At 42.8% G+C, this 22,782-nt stretch overlaps 1 long non-coding RNA gene across 2 annotated transcripts; it reads left to right on the forward strand.

Moving 5' to 3' along the window:
• Nucleotides 1-897: 897 nt before the first annotated feature.
• LOC121863664 lies at nt 898-18,837 on the forward strand. 2 transcript variants are annotated; one of them, XR_006088438.1, is made up of 4 exons: nt 898-972; nt 5,092-5,266; nt 17,844-17,966; nt 18,249-18,837. It is a non-coding gene; the product is annotated as an uncharacterized LOC121863664 (long non-coding RNA). The 2 variants fall into 2 exon arrangements; XR_006088437.1 differs by having other exon boundaries at nt 908-1,177.
• The last annotated feature ends 3,945 nt before the right edge of the window (nt 18,838-22,782 follow it).

A 22,782-nucleotide genomic window follows, 5' to 3' on the forward strand; every position in this document is an offset into this window, starting at 1 on the left:
GGGATACTCAGAGGTCCACTGGTGTAGGTCACCACCACTGGTGTAGGTCACCACCACTGGTGTAGGTCACCGCCACTGGTGTAGGTCACCACCACTGGTGTAGGTCACCACCACTGGTGTAGGTCACCACCACTGGTGTAGGTCACCGCCACTGGTGTAGGTCACCACCACTGGTGTAGGTCACCGCCACTGGTGTAGGTCACCACCACTGGTGTAGGTCACCACCACTGGTGTAGGTCACCACCACTAGTGTAGGTCACCACCACTGGTGTAGGTCACCACCACTGGTGTAGGTCACCACCACTGGTGTAGGTCACCGCCACTGGTGTAGGTCACCACCACTGGTGTAGGTCACCACCACTGGTGTGAGTGCTGGTCACCTTCACGCTTCGTACTGCCAAAATGCCTAATTTAAGCCAAGGGTCCTAAAACTAATTTTTGGAAGGGCAGCTACTCTATAATTAAGCGATGCCAGCTACACCCGACAACATGATAATGAGAGGAACAGCAGAAGTGTACGTACATGGCCCACTCGAGGGGGTGTTTCTCTCTCTCTCTCTCTCTCTCTCTCTCTCTCTCTCTCTCTCTCTCTCATCATTCAGTATATCCCATCCCCCAAAACAACCCAATAATTTACAACATGTCACCAGTAAGTGATAATGCGTCTCGGGTTTAGTTTAGTCATAGGTGGACTGACTACAACAGAAAACGGAGAGGTTACGGGAGCATAAATCCCCCCTAAGACAAGAAAGGTTGAGAGCAAGCCTTCGTGGGTCATATATTTGGCTGTTCTTTAATATATAATTATGACTACAATTGGTGGGTTGAACGTAGGCCTTCCTCCTCTCATCTTCCTCCTCTCTTCTCTTCTACACGATTCATGTGACCAGTAGGAGACTCTGGGCCACCATCAGGAGCTCTGGTTGTGTTTCACCGACGTCGCCTTCTTCAGTTGCTCCTCTGCTTCGTCAGGTACTGGAGTTGTTGGATGTGTTTAGTGTTTATCTGTCTTCGTCAGGAGGTAGTGAACTGTGACCGGTGTTTATCTACTTCGTCGGGAGTTCTGGAAGTTGCTCATCCACCGTCAGGAATAAGAACCTTCAGCAGTGCTTCATCAGGAACTTGAGTGCTTCAGTAGTGCTTCGCGCCTCCTGCAGCTCTTCCATCTCCCCATCAGGTATACAAGAAGGGTTGTGGTCAAGCTTCAGTACATCCAGTTAAGCTTCACATACACAGACTGACTCTACAGACGCCTCAACTACGGCTCTACGGCTCCAGGTGTCTCTTTACTTCAGTAGGAATCAGTGAAAGCTTTGAACAGTACTTCTTCGGTGATGATATTTTCTTGTACCGTCTGTAAGAAATGTTCCCTGGCTTCCTTGTTCATGGTCAATACTATGTGCTACTTTGAACAAGGAGCACGTTCAAAAAGATGTTTAAGTTCCGTGTTCTAGATAATGGTCTATGCTACTTTCAACAAGAAACACGTACAAAACTGTTCCTTGAGTTCCTTGGTCTGGTCAATACAACTGTGCTACTTTGAGTTATTAATACATGTTTTATTGTGTTACTTGTATGTGTTTCAAGCTTGTGTTTAATAGTTACTGGATATTTAAGTCAGGTCAGGCCAGGTTGTACTCGATTAAATTAGATTAGTTTAGGTTAGGATAGGTTAGGTTAGGTTAGGTTAGGAGAGATAAAATGGTCTAGCTTTGGATTTGGTTAGATTAAGTTAGGTTAACTTAGGTTATGTTATTTACACCAATATTCATCGCATCTTTCTCCCTTTCTTGTTTACTGCATCAAAGACACAACAAACATATTAACTTTTTTCATAACAATCAATAAAAAATAAATAATGAAAACAAATTAGTCTAAATTTATTTCTTATTTATCATTCATTTAGGAGGTTTAGGAGTGGTTAGGGGGGGGGTTAAGGGGGGTTAGGGAGGGGTTAAGGGGGGTTAGGGAGGGGTTATAATTAGTTTGAAGAACCTCAGACTAATCAAGGAACTCTAATATTTCTAATTAATTTGGGGTCGTATTCTCTCCCTTGGCTTGGAGTTGAGTGCATTGCTAATCAATACACAGGGGAAGACACGCACCTCCCCTACGACCTAAACCGCTCTTGTTGCAGTCTTGTTGCAGCTGTTACTCCCTTCTTGCACACCCTTGCCTCACCCCCTCCTCACCCCCCCTCCTCACCCCTCACCCCTTCTCTAAACTCTCCCCCTCTTCCCCCTTTCCTGTCTCTGTTGATGTGATGTTACCGTTAGTGTGTTACTGTTGTTGAAACTTTGTTGAATTTGTTACTCCTACAACTGTTATCTTTTGCTGTCGTGATGTTCTGTTCGTGTGTTACTGTTGTTGGATCTCTGTTGTAGCTGTTATTCCGTTGTTATCTCTACTGTTGGTGTATATAACCCCTGTTGTGGTACTTATATATCCCTGTTGTAACTGTTTTTCATCTGTTACCGAATCACTCTTGTTTTAACTCTGTTGTTACGTCCCCGTTGAACCTCTGTTGCTGCTGTGATTCCGTTGTTAATTCTGTTTACGTGTTGGATTCCTGTTGCTACAATCTTTACCGTTTATTTAATACACTCCTGATGCGCTAGAGAGAGAGAGAGAGAGAGAATATATAAAAGGAAAAATAGAGAGACAGACAGAACGACAGACAGACACAGACAGGCAGACAGACAGACAGACAGGCAGACAGACAGAATGGGAGAATAGGTGAGTCATTCTCCCTCCCCACCCTTCACCTCCATCCCTTACCCCCCTCAGCACCCCCCTTCTCTCTACAGTGGTCAATCATTTCTTGGAGTGTCAGCCAGTCCTTGGAGTGTCAGCTAGTCCTTGGAGTGTCAGCTACTGCTTGGGGTGTTAGCTACTTGGAGTGTTAGCTAGGGAGTGTCAGCTGGTCCTTGGGTCAGCTAGGGTCCCAGCCAGTTCTTGGCGTGTCAGCTAGACCTAAAGGTTCTACTCTCTCTCTCTCTCTCTCTCTCTCTCTCTCTCTCTCTCTCTCTCTCTCTCTCTCTCTCTCTCTTCATTCATCATATTTACTTCTTCCATCTCTTTCTTATCGCCATCGTCCTTCTCTTCCTTCGTCTCTTCTTCCCCCATTTCCAATTCCATTTTTTTGTCATTACACTTTCCTTTTTCATTCGTTCTCTTATCCCTCCTATGTTCCTTCTTTCTCTCCTCTTATATCATCTCCTTCTTCTTCTTCTTCTTCTTCCTTCTTTCTTTCGTTTGTTTCTCCCACTTTCTTCTCTTCTCTCCTTCCTTGTCCTTATTTTCCCTTCTGTTGTTGTTTTTTTAATCCTTCCCTCTTCTTATCTCCGTCTTCCCTTACCTATTCCTCCCCTCCTCCTCCCTCCCCCTCCCCTCCCCTCCCTCCCTCCCATCTCCCCTTCCCTCACTTCTCCCCTCACTATATTTCACTGAGTCGTGTGATTACATACATACATACATATACATACATACATACATACATACATACATACATACATTCATACATACATACATACATACATACATACATAACTAGGTGTGTATCTTAAAGTTAATCCACATTTGACTAAATTATTTATCCGAAAATTATTGTAATAAATAATTTGTATAATTTTGAACACATCCAATTAATTATTTCATCTGACTTACAGCTTTATGTAATTATTAAATGGGATTAATTATTTCTTTGAGGTTTTAAAAGTTGTTTTGTGTTGAAATTAAAACTTGTTGAGGGGAGCTTAATGACCCTGGTAGTTGACGTATCTGAAATTGAGGCCTAACAACAATAATAACAACAATAACAACAATGATAATAATTACAAGAACATAAACAAAATTAACAACAACAGTAACAACAGTAACAACAGCGACAAACACAACAACAAGAACAGCATCAACATTACAATTACAACAACAACAAAAATAACAGCGATAACAAAAAACGACGATACCAACAACTACAACAACAACCACAACAACAACAACAACAACATCACCACAACTTCTAACAACAACAGCAACATCAACAACAACCACAACAACAACAGCAACATCAACAACAACCACAACAACAACATCACCACAACTTCTAACAACAACAACAACAACAACAACATCAACAACCACAACAACTACAACAACAACTACAACAACTACAACATCAACAACAACAACCACAACAACAACAACAACAACAACAACAACAACAAAATTTAATCTATAACTCCCCAAAAATTCTTCTTTTATTCACGTAACAATTTATTAGTTGTCAAAATTGGAAGCATCACATTCCTGAATTAAATTATCTGAATTTTTTTACGTTTCAAAAATTACTCACAAATTGGAGTATTGTTATATATAATTAGATGTATTTTTCCTATATTATCTTAATTATTTTCACCATAAGTATAGTGAGATTACACTAATAACTTGAAGCATAAATATATCAGAATAAGATATATATCAACAATATTTTTCCCGTAACCAACTATAATAATAATGATTATAAAATGTATCTAGAAAAATACTTTATTTATTGTATATGTTTAAGAATATATTTAGTCTTATTTTGAGGGCCGGAGAAACACTGTATTGTATAAAAATAAAAATACGCGGATATTATATTTGTCAAATTATCAATAAAATAAATCATTTCAGATTATAATTATATAATAGAGTTGTTATAGGTAATACGAGAATAATCAAATTAATATATACAAAAATAAATTATTTTTGAAAAAAAATTAATTGCAGTATTAAAATCAACAGAAAAGGGGCAATAAAATTATAAATAAAATAGTATATGTATTTTAAAAATTTTAAATACATTATTATTATTATTATTATTATTATTATTATTATTATTATTATTATTATTATTATTATTATTATTATTATTATTATTATTATTATTATTATTATTATTATTATTATTATTAATACTACTACTAACTACTACTACTACTACTACTACTACTACTACTACTACTACTACTACTATTATTATTATTATTATTATTACTACTACAACTACTACTACTATTATTATTATTATTATTATTATTATTACCACAGTATGGCGGGAAGCAGAGGTCGGCCAGCGCTACCTACCCATCTCCCCGCCGACGCTGGTACCACACTCCCCGACGCCACCACCCGACGCCGCCCGAATCTGTTCCCGGGTATCTAGGACTCTCAACGGGTATCCCTAGGCGTAGTAAGAACTCTCCTGAAGGATGTGAAGAGGGAGGTGAGAGTGAGAGAGAGTTAGAGAGAGTAGTAGAGGAGGAGGAAGAAATGGTGGAAGTTAAAAGGTTTGCTTGGAACGGCGGGGCTGGAGGATAGAAGCTATGTACTGTATATACTTATCCTATATAAACATACATACAAAATACACGGATAGTCACACGAACATATATACGTACATAGAGAGATAAACAAGGAAATTATTCAATATAGCTTTCATCTGCTGTAATGAGTCATCCAAAATTTTGTCACCGATTTAAAATTTTTGGAATTCATCTAAATGTCCTGTTATTTTTCGATTTAATTTTTATTTTTATTATTGTTTTTATTTAATGACGGTAATGTGTATTTGTCGTAGTATTTTAAAGTTAATTGTAATTTAAATGATGTTAATGAGAATGTTAAAATTTGAGTAATAATAATGATAATAATAAATTGTGTATATATATTTTGACAATAGAAATAATGATGATAATAATAATGGTACTGGTAATAGTTATATAATATTAATAGTAATGGTTAATAATAATAATAATAATAATAATAATAATAATAATAATAATAATAATAATAATAATAGTAAAAGTAATAATAATCGTAATAATAACAATAATAACCACATTAATGATAATAACAACAACAATAACAACAATAATAACAATAACACATAATATTCTTAACTACTAATGAAACACTCAAATACCTTATAGCCAGACCGTGTTTTAATACGGGTTAACATGATTGGTTGTCGCTCGCTCGTGTTTACCTTCGTTTGACCAATCACATCACTCCAAACATGTTATTGACGTGCTGTTTATTTCTGACTAAAAAAAATTTCATTGTTTTCGTTGTTTTTTGTTTATATATAATTTATAATTTATATATACGAGTGTAATTATATATATATATTAACTGTATATATATATGATTATGAAGGCAGTCATCCAGTCAGTTAGTTATCCAGTCAGTCAGTCATCCAGTAGGTAAGTTATCCAGTCAGTCAGTCATCCAGTCAGCTTTCAACCAGTCATCCAGTTAGTCGCTGAGTCATTTAACCAACCAGACTGTAGAGGAGGGAGAGACAGGTAACAGCTGAGTGGGAGACAGGTAACAGACTGTCATTTTGCTGTCAGTGTGAGGGTAGTGACTGTGGTTAGTGGCTCTCTGTCACATGACGGCTGCTGTCCACCTCCCCCCTCTGTCTCTCCCCCTCTTCCCTCTCCCCTTCCCCCCTCTCTTTCCCCCTCTTCCCTCTCCCCCTTCCTCTCCCCCTCTCCCTCCCTCTCCCTCCGTCCATTCCCCCTATCTCCTGTCCTACTGTCACTGTCTCCTGTCTACTGTCACTGTCCTGTAGGGGGAGTGATTACAGTGTAGAAAGTGACAGTAAAGTGCGAGGACAATAAGTATACATCCACACACACTTATAAATATCCACACACACTTACAAACATCCACACACACTTATAAACATCCACACACACTTATAAACATCCACACACACTTATAAACATCCACACACACTTATAAACATCCACACACACTTATAAACATCCACACACACTTATAAACATCCACACACACTTATAAACATCCACACACACACTTATTAACATCTCCAACTTACACAATCAATAAAATAAACAAAGCAATCGTTTCTTAGGTTGATTTCCCCGCCAGGATTCGAGTTATATGGTGAGTGAGGTGCAGGATATCAATGAGAGTGAGTGCAGGGGTTATAGTAGGTGAGGTGCGGGGTTATGGTAGGTGAGGTGCGGGGTGGGGCCAGGTACTGGAAGCATACTGATCAGTAGCACTCTTGGTCAGCGTCACTAACTGATGGAAACTTGAATCCCTTGAGTCTTGTTTTGTTACAGCTCATCTTAAACTCCCTCCCTCCATCCCTCTCTCCCTCCCTCTCTCTCTCCTCCCTCCTCTCTCCCTACCTCCACTCTCTCTCCCTCCCCTACCTACCTACCTACCTCCCTCTCTCTCTCTCTCTCTCTTTCTCTTTCTCTCTCTCTCTCTCTCTCTCTCTCTCTCCCCTCCCTACCTACCTACCTACCTCCTCTCTCTCTCTCTCTCTCTTTCTCTTTCTCTCTCTCTCTCTCCCTCCCTCTCTCCCTCCCCTCTCTCTCTCTCTCCCTCCCTCCTCTCCTCCTCTCTCTCTCCTCCCCTACCTACCTACCTACCTCCTCTCTCTCTCTCTCTCTCTCTTTCTCTTTCTCTCTCTCTCTCTCTGTCAGAATATCTCTGCGTAATTCCCTCTGACAGACGCTCATCCTCCCTATCGCTGTCAGATTAACAACACTATTATTAGCGCCTTTGCATGAACGCCAGCGCTGACGAACGTATACCACACTGTCGCTTGTCATCACTCGTTGTTATGATCGGTTGTGGTGAGGTTATGAAGGCTTCGTTGGTGGCGTGGCTGGCAACACTCTCACACACACACACACACACACTCACACACACACACACACACACACACACACACTCACACAGACACACACACACACACACACACACACACACACACACACACACACACACACACACACACACACACACACACACACTCAGACACACACACACACACACACACACACATAGACACACACACACACACACACACACACATAGACACACACACACACAGTAGTAAATATAAGGCAGCTCAGCACACGTATATCAACTCAGGTATCTCACAGGTAATTTATTCAACAGAACTCACCTGAATAATAAGTTTGTTTACATAGTCAGGTGAAGGACGCCAGGAGGCAGGTGAGACCGGAAGCCATAACTCACAACCCACCACAAATGTTAGTCCAGACGCCATGTAACTTTAATATACACACTCTGATTTCTTTCACTAGTCTGGGCATGAGGGAGCATATCTAGTTTAGTCTCTGTGTTAAGTTAATTCTTGATTTTATAGTTGTTATCTCTATCTCTCTCTCATAGACACAGAGATAGATAGACACATAGACACACACATATAGACACACATACATACATACATACATACATACATGTAAATAGACAGACATACGTACATACTTCTCACTTCTCATATTTCCAGGTTGAGTAGGTAGGAACTTATATGGACCTCTGAAGACCCTGAACGTGAGGGGGTGAGGGGGGAAGGGAGGGGATGAAGGAAGGAGGGAGAGAGGGAGGGAGGGAAGGGGGAACTTAAACCCGGGTTGTGTAAGGGCAGGTGGTCTACTAATACCTCTCAACACTGATTAAATTAGGGTTAAAACGAGGAAAAGTTTTAATAGTTTGCAAACCTTAAATGTCAGGTTACTGGGATTGTCGTAAGCATTGATTTTTTATTTTATTCAGGAAATCGTGTTTACTTTAATAAATATACAGTACACCTTAGCGTAACTGATGGATGATTCTCGCAGTGAGGGATTTGTTTTGTTTCTTTCGTATAGGTTAAAACAGTCAGCCAGTAATAATTAGTTCTTTGTTTTATCATTGCGTTTTCTAATCAAGAGTTGGGCGACGGAGCTACAATTACTGTGGTAAATCTCTCTTGTATGTTTACGTCGGTTACACTCCAAGTTTCACTAAGTTAACTCTGTCATCCATTGCCTCTGTAAACCTACGACTTTTTCACTCCGTAGATGGCGGATGAAAACACTCTCTCTCTCTCTCTCTCTCTCTCTCTCTCTCTCTCTCTCTCTCTTTTTAATCACTAATAGAATTTTACGCTTGGGAATATAGTCTTCGGAGAAACGCACAGACAGACAAATAGACAGACAGACAGATGATAGATTCCGAGAGAGAGACAGACATATAGGCAGAAGGAGCAGAGAGAGAGAGAGAGAGAGAGAGAGAGAGACCTTACACGTGCTACAGTCATTTGTAAACCGAAGCCGCACCTCAGCGTCACAACACTAAATCCCATTAAATTTGACCTTAACTTCAGACAACGATGACTAGTATTGTGTGGGGAGTGTGGGAGGTGTGGGGGAGTGTGGGGGAGTGTGGGGGAGAGTGTGGGGAGTGTGGGGGGCGTTGAGAGTGTGGGGGGAGTGTGGGAGGTGTGGGGGGAGGGGGGGAGTGTGGGAGGGTGTGGGGGAGTGTGGGGAGAGTGTGGGGAGTGTGGGGGAGCGTTGGGGAGTGTGGGGAGTGTGAAGAGATGTGGGGAGTGTGGGAGTGTGGGGGAGTGTGGGGGGTGTGGGGAGGTGTGGGAGGTGTGGGGGGTGTGAAGTGTGGGGAGTGTAGGGGGAGCGTTGGGGAGTGTGGGAAGTGTGGGAGTGTGTGAGAGTGTGGGAGTGTGGGAAGTGTGGGGGTGGGGAGTGTGGGAGAGTGTGGGGGAGTGTGGGAAGCGTTGGGGAGTGTGAGAGAGTGTGGGGGAGTGTTGGGGAGTGTGGGGAGTGTGGGAGGTGTGGGAGTGTGGAGGGGTGTGGGGGGAGTGTGGGGGAGTGTGGGGAGGAGAGTGAGGGAGTGGGAGGTGTTGGAGGTGTTGGAGAGTGTGGAGGAGGTATGGGGAGTGTGGGGGTGTGAGGCAGTGTGTGAGAGGTGTGGGGGCAGTGTGGGGTGTGAGGCAGTGTGGGGAGTGTGAGGCAGTGTGTGAGAGTGTGGGGGCAGTATGGGAGTGTGAGGCAGTGTGGCAGAGTGTGGAGGAGTGGGGCAGTGTGGAGGAGTGTGGGAGAGTGTGGAGGAGTGGGGGTGTGGAGGAGTGTGGGAGAGTGTGGAGGAGTATGGGGGAGTGTGGGGGAGTGTGAGGCAGTGTGTGAGGTGTGGGGCAGTATGGGAATGTGAGGCAGTGTGGCAGAGGTGTGGAGGGGTGGGGCAGTGTGGAGGAGTGTGGGAGGTGTGGAGGTGTGGGAGAGTGTGGAGGAGTGTGGGAGAGGTGTGGAGGAGTGTGGGAGAGTGTGGAGGAGTGGGGGAGTGTGAAGGAGTGTGGAAGGATGATCAGTGGTGTAGGAGAGTGACCAATAGTTTGGGCCAATAACCAAGTGAGCTAACCATTGTAAAGTTGACCCATCACCCTAAGATCAGGTCCCTCCCAGAGCCAAGACATACGTTTGATAGTAAATGTTGGGAGGTAATCAGTTAATCTCACATGGGTAAAAGACTGTAGGCTATGACCTTAACGACGTGTTATAGGTATTAAGAGATACAACTTACCTGAGAGTATTAGTGTGTAAGGGATTCTTCTTTTCTTCCTGTGATATTTGATAACCTCGAGTATTAGATTAGAGGGTGAGGTTCTACTCATCCTTGAATTTGAGGGTTTGGAGTTATACCTTGTTCTCTGATGTGGTACTTGTTATAGATTGTGTTCTTAGATGTGGGACTTGTTATAGATTGTGTTCTTAGATGTGGTACTTGTTATAGATTGTGTTCTTAGATGTGGGACTTGTTATAGATTGTGTTCTTAGATGTGGTACTTGTTATAGATTGTGTTCTTAGATGTGGTACTTGTTATAGATTGTGTTCTTAGATGTGGGACTTGTTATAGATTGTGTTCTTAGATGTGGGACTTGTTATAGATTGTGTTCTTAGATGTGGGACTTGTTATAGATTGTGTTCTTAGATGTGGGACTTGTTATAGATTGTGTTCTTAGATGTGGGACTTGTTATAGATTGTGTTCTTAGATGTGGTACTTGAACTATAGCCCGTCAGACGTAAACAAACAGTGACAGACAAGAACACAACCACACACAACTACAGACAATCACAGACAGACTGAGTCACACAGTCAATAACATAACCACACAGACACAAACACAATCACACAGTCAATAACACAACCACAACAATCACAGACAATCACAGACACAACCACGGACCCAAAAAATATAATCCCACTACACTCTGGACACACGGGAGTTTGGTCATTTTCACCAACACATCTCACGCTAAAACATACTAAAGGTATAATTGATCCTCAACCAGGCTAATTACCAGGTGATTTAGGCGTGGTGGTGATACCTTATACCTGAGGCGTGTGGAGAGGCTATCAGGAGTGGGTAGGCAGTCACCACCTCCTCAATAGTGCCTGCTGGGTCCTCTTTCCCCTCCTTCTCTTCCTTCTCCTCCTCCTTCTCCTCCTTCTTCAGGTAGTTCTTCTTCTGCTTCTCTTCTACTACTCCTGCTTTCGTTATTCCTTATATTCCTACTACTACTTCTACTATTATCACCACTACTACCACCACCACTATCACCATCACCGGAGGCCTGGGCTGGTCGGGTGTGGCCTGGGGGTGGCATGGGGTGGCCTGGGGGTGGCATGGGCTGGCCGGGGGGTGGCATGGGATGGCCGGGGGGTGTGGCGGCGTGCCTGACGTGTCTTCATCACTCTGCTACTGGTCTTGGCCCAACAAACTTTATTAATCACCTTCATCAGTTGACTACTGGCCAGAGTAATTAGTTAAGGGAAGGGCCGTGGATCTTACCGGCGGCCTGGGGTGGTGGTAGTGGTGCTAGTGGTGGGTATATGTGGTGCTAGTGGTGGTGGTGATAGTAGTAGTAGTAGTAGTAGTAGTAAGCATGACACATTAAGGACAGAGGTAGGTGGGGGGGTTTCCCTGTAGATACACGTGAGTCTGTGTGTCTGTCGCTGACGTTGTTGTGTAATGAACCAAACACACCTGAGGGCCAGTACACACACACACACACACACACATACATGTACTCAAAAATATCAGCACACCCTCACCCTCACCCCCTCACTCCCTCATCCTCCTCCTCCCTCCCTTCCTTCCGCAACACACACCCACGTCCAGGCTCCCACATTTACACGTACAGTAGTTACACCCCAGCACATACATACATTTCACCCCACCCACCACCGCCTCACCCACCACCCCCCCACCCACCACCTCACTTCAACCACCCCCCAGCCACCCCACTGCCCCACCCCACCACCCACCACCGCCTCACCATCACCCCTCACCCACCAACCCCACCCACCACCGCCTGCACCCATCACCCTCACCCATCACCCCCTCACCCATCACCCCTCACCCACCACCCCTCTCTCACCCATCACCCTCACCCACCCCCCCACCCATCAATTCCCCCTCACCCATCACCCCACCCATCACCCCCCCACATCACCCCACCCATCACCCCTCACCCACCACCCCACCCACCCCCACCCCACCCACCACCCTCACCCATCACCCTCACCATCACCCTCACCATCACCTCACCATCACCGCCCACCACCCTCACCATCACCCCCATCACCACCACCCTCACCCATCACCCCACCATCACCCTCACTCCATCAATTCTTCACCATCACCCCCTCACCCATCACCCCCCTCACCCCTCAATCACGTAAATTCAAAATTTAAAGTTTATCAGAAAATTTCAAACCCCCTTAACCTAACCTTCCCTTCCCTCCCACGCCACTCCCTTCTCTCTTTTTCCTTCCATCATCGCCCTTACTCTTCCTTCCTTCCTTCCTTCAGCATCCCTCCTTATCACGTGGGTACAAACGAGGGAGGGAGGGAGAGAGTGAGGGAGGGAGGGAAGGAGTGAGGGAGAGAGGGAAGGAGGGAAGGAGAGAGTGAGGGAGGGAGGGAAGGAGTGACGGAGTGAGGGAGGGAGGGAAGGAGTGAGGGAGAGAGGGAAGGAGGGAAGGAGGGAAGGAGGCACATCTTGAGTGAGATCTTGGACGGGTGGGGAGTTTAAGGTGATTTACACACTCGTGGGTGATTAGAATTCCGCCTTAAATCAACTGTGGGTTATAATTATCTTCCTCAACACCAAATGGATTTTTACTTCGGGACGAATAACTGACCAGCGGATAGCGAAGGAAGGGAAGGAGGGAAGGAGAAAGGAGGGGGAGGGAGAGAGGAGAGGAATGAAAAGGGTATGTGGTTGGAAGTGAGATAGGAAGAGAATGTGAGAGAAATGGGGTTGGGGGGAGATGGGGTGAGAGACGAGAGAGAGAGAGAGAGAGAGAGAGAGAGAGAGAGAGAGGGGAACTATTATACTCAAAAGTTTATACTAATTACCACCATATGAACAGGTACAGGTATATAACGTACAGTACAGGTAAAAAAAAATACAGGTATATATTTTCCAACAAGCAATATAGTTTGACCTTCAAGATTATTATAACAAATGACATCCCCAAACACCATCATCCCCTTCACACACACACCATCATACCCCACACCACCACACCACCCCCACACCCCACCAAGATGATTTCTATAAACCAAGTGATTTATGAGCTAGTTTTCGACAGTTCATTACGGTCTAATAACACCTGAGGGTAGACGAGAGATGCTATCAGAGCCACCTTTCAAAAGGCGTGTTACCGGAATAAAACATCCTTATTACTATGCAATTAATTATCAGTAGAGAGAGAGATGGGTGTTCGTTTGTCGTGTTCGTTTGTCGTGTTCGTTTTTGTGTTTTGTTTGTTTGTGTTTGTTAGTAGAGACTCATATTAACGTGTTTTCTGTCTGATGTGTTAATTAGAATTCCCTGGAGATTAGCCCCTTACACAGACAGACAGACAGACAGAGACAAACAGACAGACAGACAGACAGACAGATACACAAACAGACAGACAGGTAGACAGAAAGATATGACCTACAAAACCAAGCTCACTCTGTACCTGGTGGTCCCTGTAATAAACACAGCGACAGGTGGACACTGCGCCCCACCTCTCACCTGTTGAAAGTCATGCCCCTCCTGTGCCGACCCCTTGCCTAGTATCTACCTGTAGCTGTAGTTCATTACCTGTAGCTGTAGTTCATTACCTGTAGCTGAAGTTCCCTGTAGTTCATTACCTGTAGCTGTAGTTCATCATTAGTAGCTGTAGTTCATTACCTGTAGCTGAAGTTCATTACCTGTAGCTCATTACCTGTAGCTGTAGTTCATTACCTGTAGCTGAAGTTCATTACCTGTAGCTCATTACCTGTAGCTGTAGTTCATTACCTGTAGTTCATACTGTGACTATCAATTTGTTCATTACTATCTCCAGCTCTACCTTAGTTCATCTACATACACACACACACAGACACGCACACAACACACACACACACACACACACACACACACACACACACACACACACACACACACACACACACACACACACACACACACAGCGGCGGCTCACAACACTGAAATAGGAACACGAAACAACAGTGGCGGTGGCGGCTCCTAGCAACGATGGCGACAGCAATAAAATACGAAGACGGCGGTGTAGCAGCAGGAGGAAGGACCGGGTCGGGAGGAGGAGAAGGAGGAAGAGAGAGAAATGGAAGGAATAGGAGGAAAGGAGAAGGAGGGGTAGAAGAAGGAGAAAGAAGAAGAGGAAGAATAGAAACACAGTAATTGAAGAAGGAGGAAGAAGAGCTGTTGTAGTAGTTGGAGAAGAAGAAGGAGGAAAAAGGAGGAATAGAATGAAGAATAACAGAAGGAGGAGGAGGAGGAATATGGGGAATAGGAGTAAGAATAAAAAGAGAAGGAGGAGCAAGAGGGCGAGGAGTAAGGTGATGCTGTATTCTGAGAGAGAGAGAGAGAGAGATAAATTTGAGGCACCGCATCACGCCACGTAAATCATCTGCTGCAGTAAAACGCATATTGGGAAATTAAGCTACACCTGACAAGCCCCTTATTGCTGATTAGGATATGGTGAAGGTGTGGGAGTGTTGGTGAGGGTGTGGGAGTGTTGGTGAAGGTGTGGGAGTGTTGGTGAAGGGTGTGGGAGGCAGGAAGGTTTGGGAGGTTGGTGAGGGTGTGGAGTGTTGGTGAGGGTGTGGGAGTGTTGGTGAAGGTGTGGGAGTGTTGGTGAAGGTGTGGGAGTGTTGGGTGAAGGTGTGGGAGTGTTGGTGAAGGTGTGGAAGTGTTGGTGAAGGTGTGGGAGTGTTGGGAAGGTGTGGGGAGGTTGGTGAGAGTGTAGTGTTGGTGAAGGTGTGATAAAGTGAGTGTTAGAGGGGTGGGAGGTTAGAGGGGTGTGTGGTGGAAGGTGTGGAGGTTGGTGAGGAGTGTACAGGAGGGTGTGGGAGCAGGGTGGTGTTGGTGAAGGTGTGGGAGGTCAGAAGGTGGGGAGTGTTGGGTGAGTGCAGGAGGGTGTGGGGAGTGTTGGTGAAGGTGGGAGGTTGGGAAGGTGTGGAGGAGGAAGGTGTGGGAGTGTTGGTGAAGGTGTGGGAGTGTTGGTGAAGGTGTGGGGGAGTAAGCAGAAGGTGTGGGAGGTTGGTGAAGGTGTGGGGAGTAAGTAGTGAAGGTGTGGAAGAGTTAGTGAAGTGTGGAGTGTGAAGGTGTGGGAGTGTTGGTGAGGCTGGGATGCCCCCACAGACTAATTCAAGGTAGAACTAATGTGAATATTCGTCTCGGGTGAATTTTCAGAACTGTCGCTCTCATAACTCTTAATCTTTTATTATTTACGAAAAGTTTATTTACTAATCTAGAATACACAACTTTGTATTGTATGAAGTTTATTTAAATGTATTCTGGCTAGATAATGTTTGTTTTCAGTGGTGTGACCCCAGTGGTAGAACTAATCCATGGCGCGAAGAACCCAACCGATTGTGGAGTCTGGCCTTAGTTTCTCTACTGTGGCGAGTACATTTAGTTGCGCACAGCTAGATAGTGGCGTATGGGCGTGAAGATCTAAGTTGGTCTGTGGTCCAAGGAGATGCCGCGGGGTTGGCGGAGGCGCGGAAGGAACGGACGTTATCTGGCCTCGCGCCGTCACTGTAGACACAGCCAATTAGCTGCACCGACAGGAAAATCCATTTAGTGTCAATTATGGTGGGTAGAGCGCGGCCCGGCTCCTTACCTTCCACTCACCTCACAGCGGGGAGTCTCCTGCCTTGAGGCCACGACTCGACCCGCCCGTCCAGGATTCCTTTCCCGGCGTACTGGCTACTTTAGGACCTTTCTCGCCGCCATATCTAGCCAACCTTGACGCTAGTTCCCGCCTTTCTGAACTAACTTCTCGGCCTTACAGACTAGTCGTGGGCTTTATCAACTAGTTCTGGGCTTTTAATAGGAAAGTTCTGTTCTTTTTGTACTATTCGTGGTCATTGTTCCATCTAAACTAGTTCTCACTTTCCTTAACTAACCTTCGTTCTGACACTTCTAAACTAGTGTAGACGTTTATGACACTAGCCTTAGTCCTGGATAGATAAATAGACAAATAGACATGTAGAACTTTAAATGATGATTGATGGATAGAGACAGACAGACAGACAGACAGACAGAGAAAGAGAGAGAGATACGGATATACCTCAATAAATTAGGTATAAGTGAAGATGATGTACTGTAAACATTGCTTAAAAAAGGAATAAATTAATGTATGTAAATATTATCACTGTTGTGTATTTTTTATCATTATTAACAAGCACCTTGTTTCGAAGCTCCGCCCACTCATGACGTCATATTCGAAGCCTCTCAAAGCTCCTCCCATTCATATTCGAAGCCTCATGAAACACCAAAGTAAATACAACCCCAAGTGTTCTTGTTAGTGATCCATAAGTTATAATATTTTTTCCATGACATAAATAATAGTCTTTTACGAATGATGTTTCAAATGGAGATGCTTCAGGGTATTGTGAATGAGTAAGTGAGTGAGTCAGTGAGTTAGAGGCCTCGAAGCTTCAGTAAACTTGAGAATGACAGTAATCTCGCAGGTGTGGTCACGCAATGCTCACGCCAGCTCACTACACCCTCAACCTCCTGCCGGGCCGGACCACCTCGCTCCTGGGGCCTACTGACTTGTCTGTAGCAGCTAAGTACACATGATAGTGGTGCTGGAGGAGGGATAGTGCTGCTGGGGAAGGGATTGTGGTGCTGGACTGGAGAAGGAATTGTTGTGCAGGGGAAGTGATAGTGTGGCGGTGGTGATGCCAGGAAAGTGATTGTGGTGCTGGGGAAGTGATTATGTGGCAGTGATGGTGCTGGGGAAGCGATTGTGGTACAAGGGAAGTGATTGTGACAGTGATGGTGGAGCTGAAGAAGGGATTGTGGTGCCAGGAAAGTGATTGTAGTGCTAGGGAAGTGATTGTGGTTTTGAATGATTGTGTGGCAGTGTTGGTACTGGGGTATTGGTGTGGTGGTGCTAGGGAATATAGTTCAGACTACACATAACCGTTTCTACAGGTAGCACTTAATTATCTATTCAACAGGTGTTATGACTGGGTAATCCAATCAGTGTGTGGATGACTCGGGGTAATGTGTGGACAAGCGGCGAGAAGTCAGTATAACATTTAGTAAAAATCTGTAATATCTAAATTCTTGTTGGTTGAATGTATATAGAAATGTAATTAGTATAGTTATTAGGGGATTGGTATATCGATTATATCAGAAATTGGAGGTGTTTTTCATGGGTAAATTATAAAAAAAATTCTGGACTAAGATGATTCATAAAGCTTATTGATGCCATGACACTAGTTCATTTGTATAGTTTCTAAGATAACTGGTAATATAAAGCTTTCAAGATACATGTAATGGGTAATTGGTATGGTGTGTAAGATAAGGGTAATATGTAGAGTTAAGATATTATTAATTTGAAATCCCTCTAAACAACATTGCCCTAAAACCTTATTTATACCCAAGTTGTATTGACACAGGTGTATATACATTTCAGTACAGTGGTGTGGTGACTCAGTGGCAAGGTGATCTCTGTATATGACAGAGGCCTCAGGATCAACTCTCAGACTGACTGAAGACTTGCAGAAATGAACGAGACAGAGGCGGAATTTTTTTTAAGGTTTGTAAGTGTTTTATTTTTACCTTCGATATTTTCCTTCCATTAGTACCTGAATAAGTTTGATGGAAATATTACAAGAGATTATTGGTTTAGGTAGATGTTACAGTCCCTCCAAAAGTGTATCATTATATGCCACAGACACTTCTTTCAACACCATGCCACAGTGCACTGGAACGTACTGTAATGGCGTCTGGTGGCAACTACGAGGGTAAATGGTTAAGCCCCCCACCCACAGGCTTAACCACTAAATACTATTATTTAGCCAACATATTTACTTTACAGGTAGAAACCAAAACGTACATGTCCATGGAGGATGAGGACCACAACTTGGTATCCAGAAGACAAAACAAACTGGACGAGAGACGACCAAGAATACCTAAGAATTTTGGATCTGTCTCACATGTCAAGAAAATGTATGGTAAGTGTTAATGTCCACATGGTTACTGAAGAAGATTATAACAGTGTATTGTCTACAGACCAATGCAGAAACACTACAGGATTGAGGGAAGGACTTGCTGTGTGGTGTAGGAGTGAGGGAAGGACTCGGTGTGTGGTATAGGACTTTAGGAGTGAACGTAGGTAAGACTTTAATACACTGTTATAATCTTGTGTGGACGTTATCACTTGTGGTGACGTCACTACTCTTGGGTGCTGTTCCACCAATGTGCTAGACCCACTGGTGGTGACGTCACTGCTGTTCTACCAATGGGTGCCTCAGGTGACTTTAGCCCATTAAGAATACAGAAAACCTTTTACTTATTACGTCTCGTTTAGAAGTGATGTATGTCTAAAAAATGTGTTTTCCAATTTGTATGCGAGTCCTTTTGAAAGTATTGTTAATTTTTTAAAAATAAATTTTTCTTCATGTACAGTACAGTGTTTCACTTAGATTTTAGGAAAAAAATTTCGAGGTGTAAGATGATCACCTCAAACAAGGCAGTAGACATGGGCTACACAGGAAAGGAGAAATTTGCCTTTTTGTATTAATTTCCAACGAGATTTTTATTAAGTAAAGATAAATATACTAATAATTATAAATATAGAATTTATATACTAAGTCAATATTGATATTTATTTAGTTTATAAATATATAATTTATAAACTAAGTTAATATTGATAGATATATTTAAAGTTAAATATTTTTAATTTTTCAGATATAACTAATGCAATATTTTTAACTAACATTTTTAAGATTAAGAAAGTATCGGTATTCATCAGCTTTTGGTGGAGACCAAGTCGATTGTGTTGATCACTCAAACCAGGTGTTACCTGTTGGTATTATCAGGAGACAAAGTGTGTCCAGGGACCAATGAAAACTGGAGGTCATGTTAACCTTTATTATTACACCATATATAAGTATAAAGTCCAGTCACGGGTAACTATGATGATCAGAGAGAAGCGAGGTCACTGCAGGAGGTCTACTTGGAGAGGTTAGGTCACTGCAGGAGGTCTGCTTGGAGGGGTTAGGTCACTGCAGGAGGTCTGCTTGGAGAGGTTAGGTCACTGCAGGAGGTCTGTTTGGAGAGGTTAGGTCACTGCAGGAGGTTGCTTGGAGAGGTTAGGTCACTGCAGGAGGTCTGCTTGGAGAGGTTAGGTCACTGCAGGAGGTCTTAATACGTTAGGTCAGGTCACAGTGTAACGACCACGGTCGTACACGTCAGTTAACGCCAAAATCAAATGATTCATATTATGCTCAATAGCCCACAAAACATGTACCTCTGCGTTTAGTTTGAGTCCTCCATCTGAGGAGTCCGTTTTCTCATCACTTCAAGACGCCTCAGTCCTCCGTTATCCCATTTTCTCTGACTTACTGAAACCAACCTCTCTATATAATGTATTTGAATGTGAGAGAGAACACCTTTGTTTTGAGTCAACTTAGATATGTCTGTTTACAGTTGGAACATTCAAGATCCATTGTGAGTGGTGTTGAACGCTTCAACTGTCCTTATTGTTAGTAAGACGTGTCAAGTAGGCGAGTGTTGAGTTTGCCAGTTAGAGTGGCGTATTTTAGGTCGTCCGTGGGGATATCCATGGGTTTCTGATCGCGCCTGAAGTTAGATCATTTTATCGCCCTGACATCAGAGAATCTGATGTTTGTAGTTTAATTAGTGTCAGTTATCTATTTAAGAAAGTCATTAATTTCCTGAACTATTCTGTCAACTGGTATAATCTCCAAGATCTAACGTCTCCCTGTGAATAGTTCCTTGTTCGCTGCAGGCCTGAGCTTGCAGAATTATTGTTATCAACGTGTATATTCCACCTTTTCCTGGCAAGCTCAACCTCTGATTAGATTATATGAATAGACATAGGAAATTACCCTGATCCGGAACACCGGAGTTCATAATTAAATATACGGTGATCCAACATGGTAGAGAAGGTATGTTGTTGGTAAGATTGACCTTTCTGGCATGAATATGGAGGCCCAAGCTGCCCAGCGGGGGCACGTATATACCTCTACACGAGGGAGAATCACGCATTCGTGACTCTTCTTCCACGTCTACAGGTATGTTCACGTGTGTTCCACGCCGCCATATTAACTCAGTTTAACTTAGTCATTTTTGCGAATATCAGTGTTCATGTTTCAACATAGTACCTTCAGTGCCAATTAAGTCAAGTAAAGTAGAGCTCTAGCTATCGTCTGAACCGGTGCCAGACGTATGTTTTGTATAGTGAAGTTAAATATTCACGCATTCGTGACTCTTCTTCCACGTCTACAGACGCTGTTGTGGGGGTTAGCAACACTCCTGAGGTTCGGGAGCCGCCGATGGGCTAGCGAGCGAGCCTGTAAACAACTCTGGCCCACTGACTCGGTCATATGATCATGGTCTACCTACTGGTCTTGGTTATATGTATGGAGCCGTATTAATATCCATGCTTAGGGATGACTAGCAGAAATATAGTCATCCCAGGTTAAGTATTGAACCACTGAATGAGAGTTCAAGGTACCAGGTTGTTCCTTGCAAACTAACAGGAGGTATTGTATGTTACTATAATTGTGGAGTTAGTCCAATGTGTTATGTATTCATCTGTAGTAATCATGAACGAATAACCTGAGAGTATGATGTTCTAACCACGAATTGAGAAGGTAATTTGTTCCTTGTTAAAGTAAGACCTGCGGGTCCAGGGTTATTGACAGTGTGTAAGCATTTCTAAATCTTACTTGTCACAGAAATACTACAACAGTATCCAATAAAGTAATGAATATTTGGAGGTGTTTAATGAGGTAATAAGTCCTTGAAGTGTTTGATGACTTAATAAGTTAATTTCGGTTCTGTTTAGCCTGAGTGAATCTAAGATGCATCTTCTCCACTCACTGTATTAATAAATATTGAGTTAGTAATCTGAGTATCACCACTCTACTCCTTCTAAACATTGGTTCCCAGAAAATAATACTTACTCACGTGCCTATACATCTACCACACTACCCAAAACCCTTCCATGAGTTCTGTTATATAATGAAAAGTCTGGGTGGTGGCAGCTACCCCTTGTAAGTATAAAAAGTGTTATACAAAGAATAACATGGTTCCCCAGACTAACCCATGTATAAGAAAGACATAAAACAAAGTATACTTCAGAAAGGTAAGAACATTGAAACTGAGAATACAATCTATATGAAAGGAAATGAAAAGAAAGAACCTTGACTTGGAAAACATAAGTAGAGAAGCATAAGAGTTACTTATATAAGAATATATGAGAATATAAGGTATATAGAGGTAAAGAACATATAAGAATATAAGTAAGAACATATAAGAATAAATATATACGTAAAGAATGGAAGGAGAATAAGTATATTAAACAGGGTACTCATTGGAGGAATGCTACACAGAACAAATAAGTATATGAGTAAATAGAATACTACAGAAAACAGTAGCTGGATGGTAAATTATTGAAAAGAGAAAACTCGGCCCGTTACAACAGATCTTCAAGACCGTTACACAAACTCCATACACCTGAAAAAGAAAGTATAAATATATAACTGGTTCAACATCTGACAAGTTTCAACTAATATTTCAATAAATCCACTGATGTGCATTAACAAAATATTACTTTACTTCTAGATAAAAATTTACGGGGGCTTATTAACAAGAAACTTTACCACTTCCAGAACATTAATAAAAATATACAACTAAATAATGCTGCAGTACTATAAAACATTTTTAAAAACCGAGAAAAGGTAAAAACGCTAGTGGTAATCAGAAAGTGTTACTAAAAAAAATTATATTTACTATATTACTTAACCATTTTAATTTACTTGACTCCAAACTAAACTCAATATTTTCACAAAACTAAAGCTAATACTGCTTGATAATCACCTGTAGTGTAGTTTGTTGATTATATGAGAGGAGTCGACTATCTTGTCTGGACTCGAGTCACATCATCAAGGCTGTGAAGAGAGAGAGAGAGACATTACATTACTGTTTACTTATTTAACATAACTAAACAGAAGAACAAATGAACAATATCTTAACTTTGTATATACTAAATTAATACAGAATCTTAACATCTTACTAGTAAACATTAACTTAACGCATCAACTTTATAACAATTAATTAAGATCAAAATGAGATAATTAAGGAAATCGACTATACTGTTGAAGGGCCAAGGGGTCTCTCAGCTGGTACAAGGACTCCCGAAGCAGCTGGTCCCTCTCAGCTGGTGGCGTCTATCAAGCCATCCTTCACCACCACACTGTCAGCCATCCTCCACATCACCGTCACTCCCGCAATAACAAACTTCATTAACTACACGAGCCATAACCTGACTCCTGACGGCATACAGTAGCGAACATTCACCAGTTATTATGAACTGAATTTAA

Source organism: Homarus americanus, unplaced genomic scaffold (assembly GCF_018991925.1).
Source record: "Homarus americanus isolate GMGI-L3 unplaced genomic scaffold, GMGI_Hamer_2.0 scaffold41366, whole genome shotgun sequence".
Lineage (NCBI taxonomy): Eukaryota > Metazoa > Arthropoda > Malacostraca > Decapoda > Nephropidae > Homarus > Homarus americanus.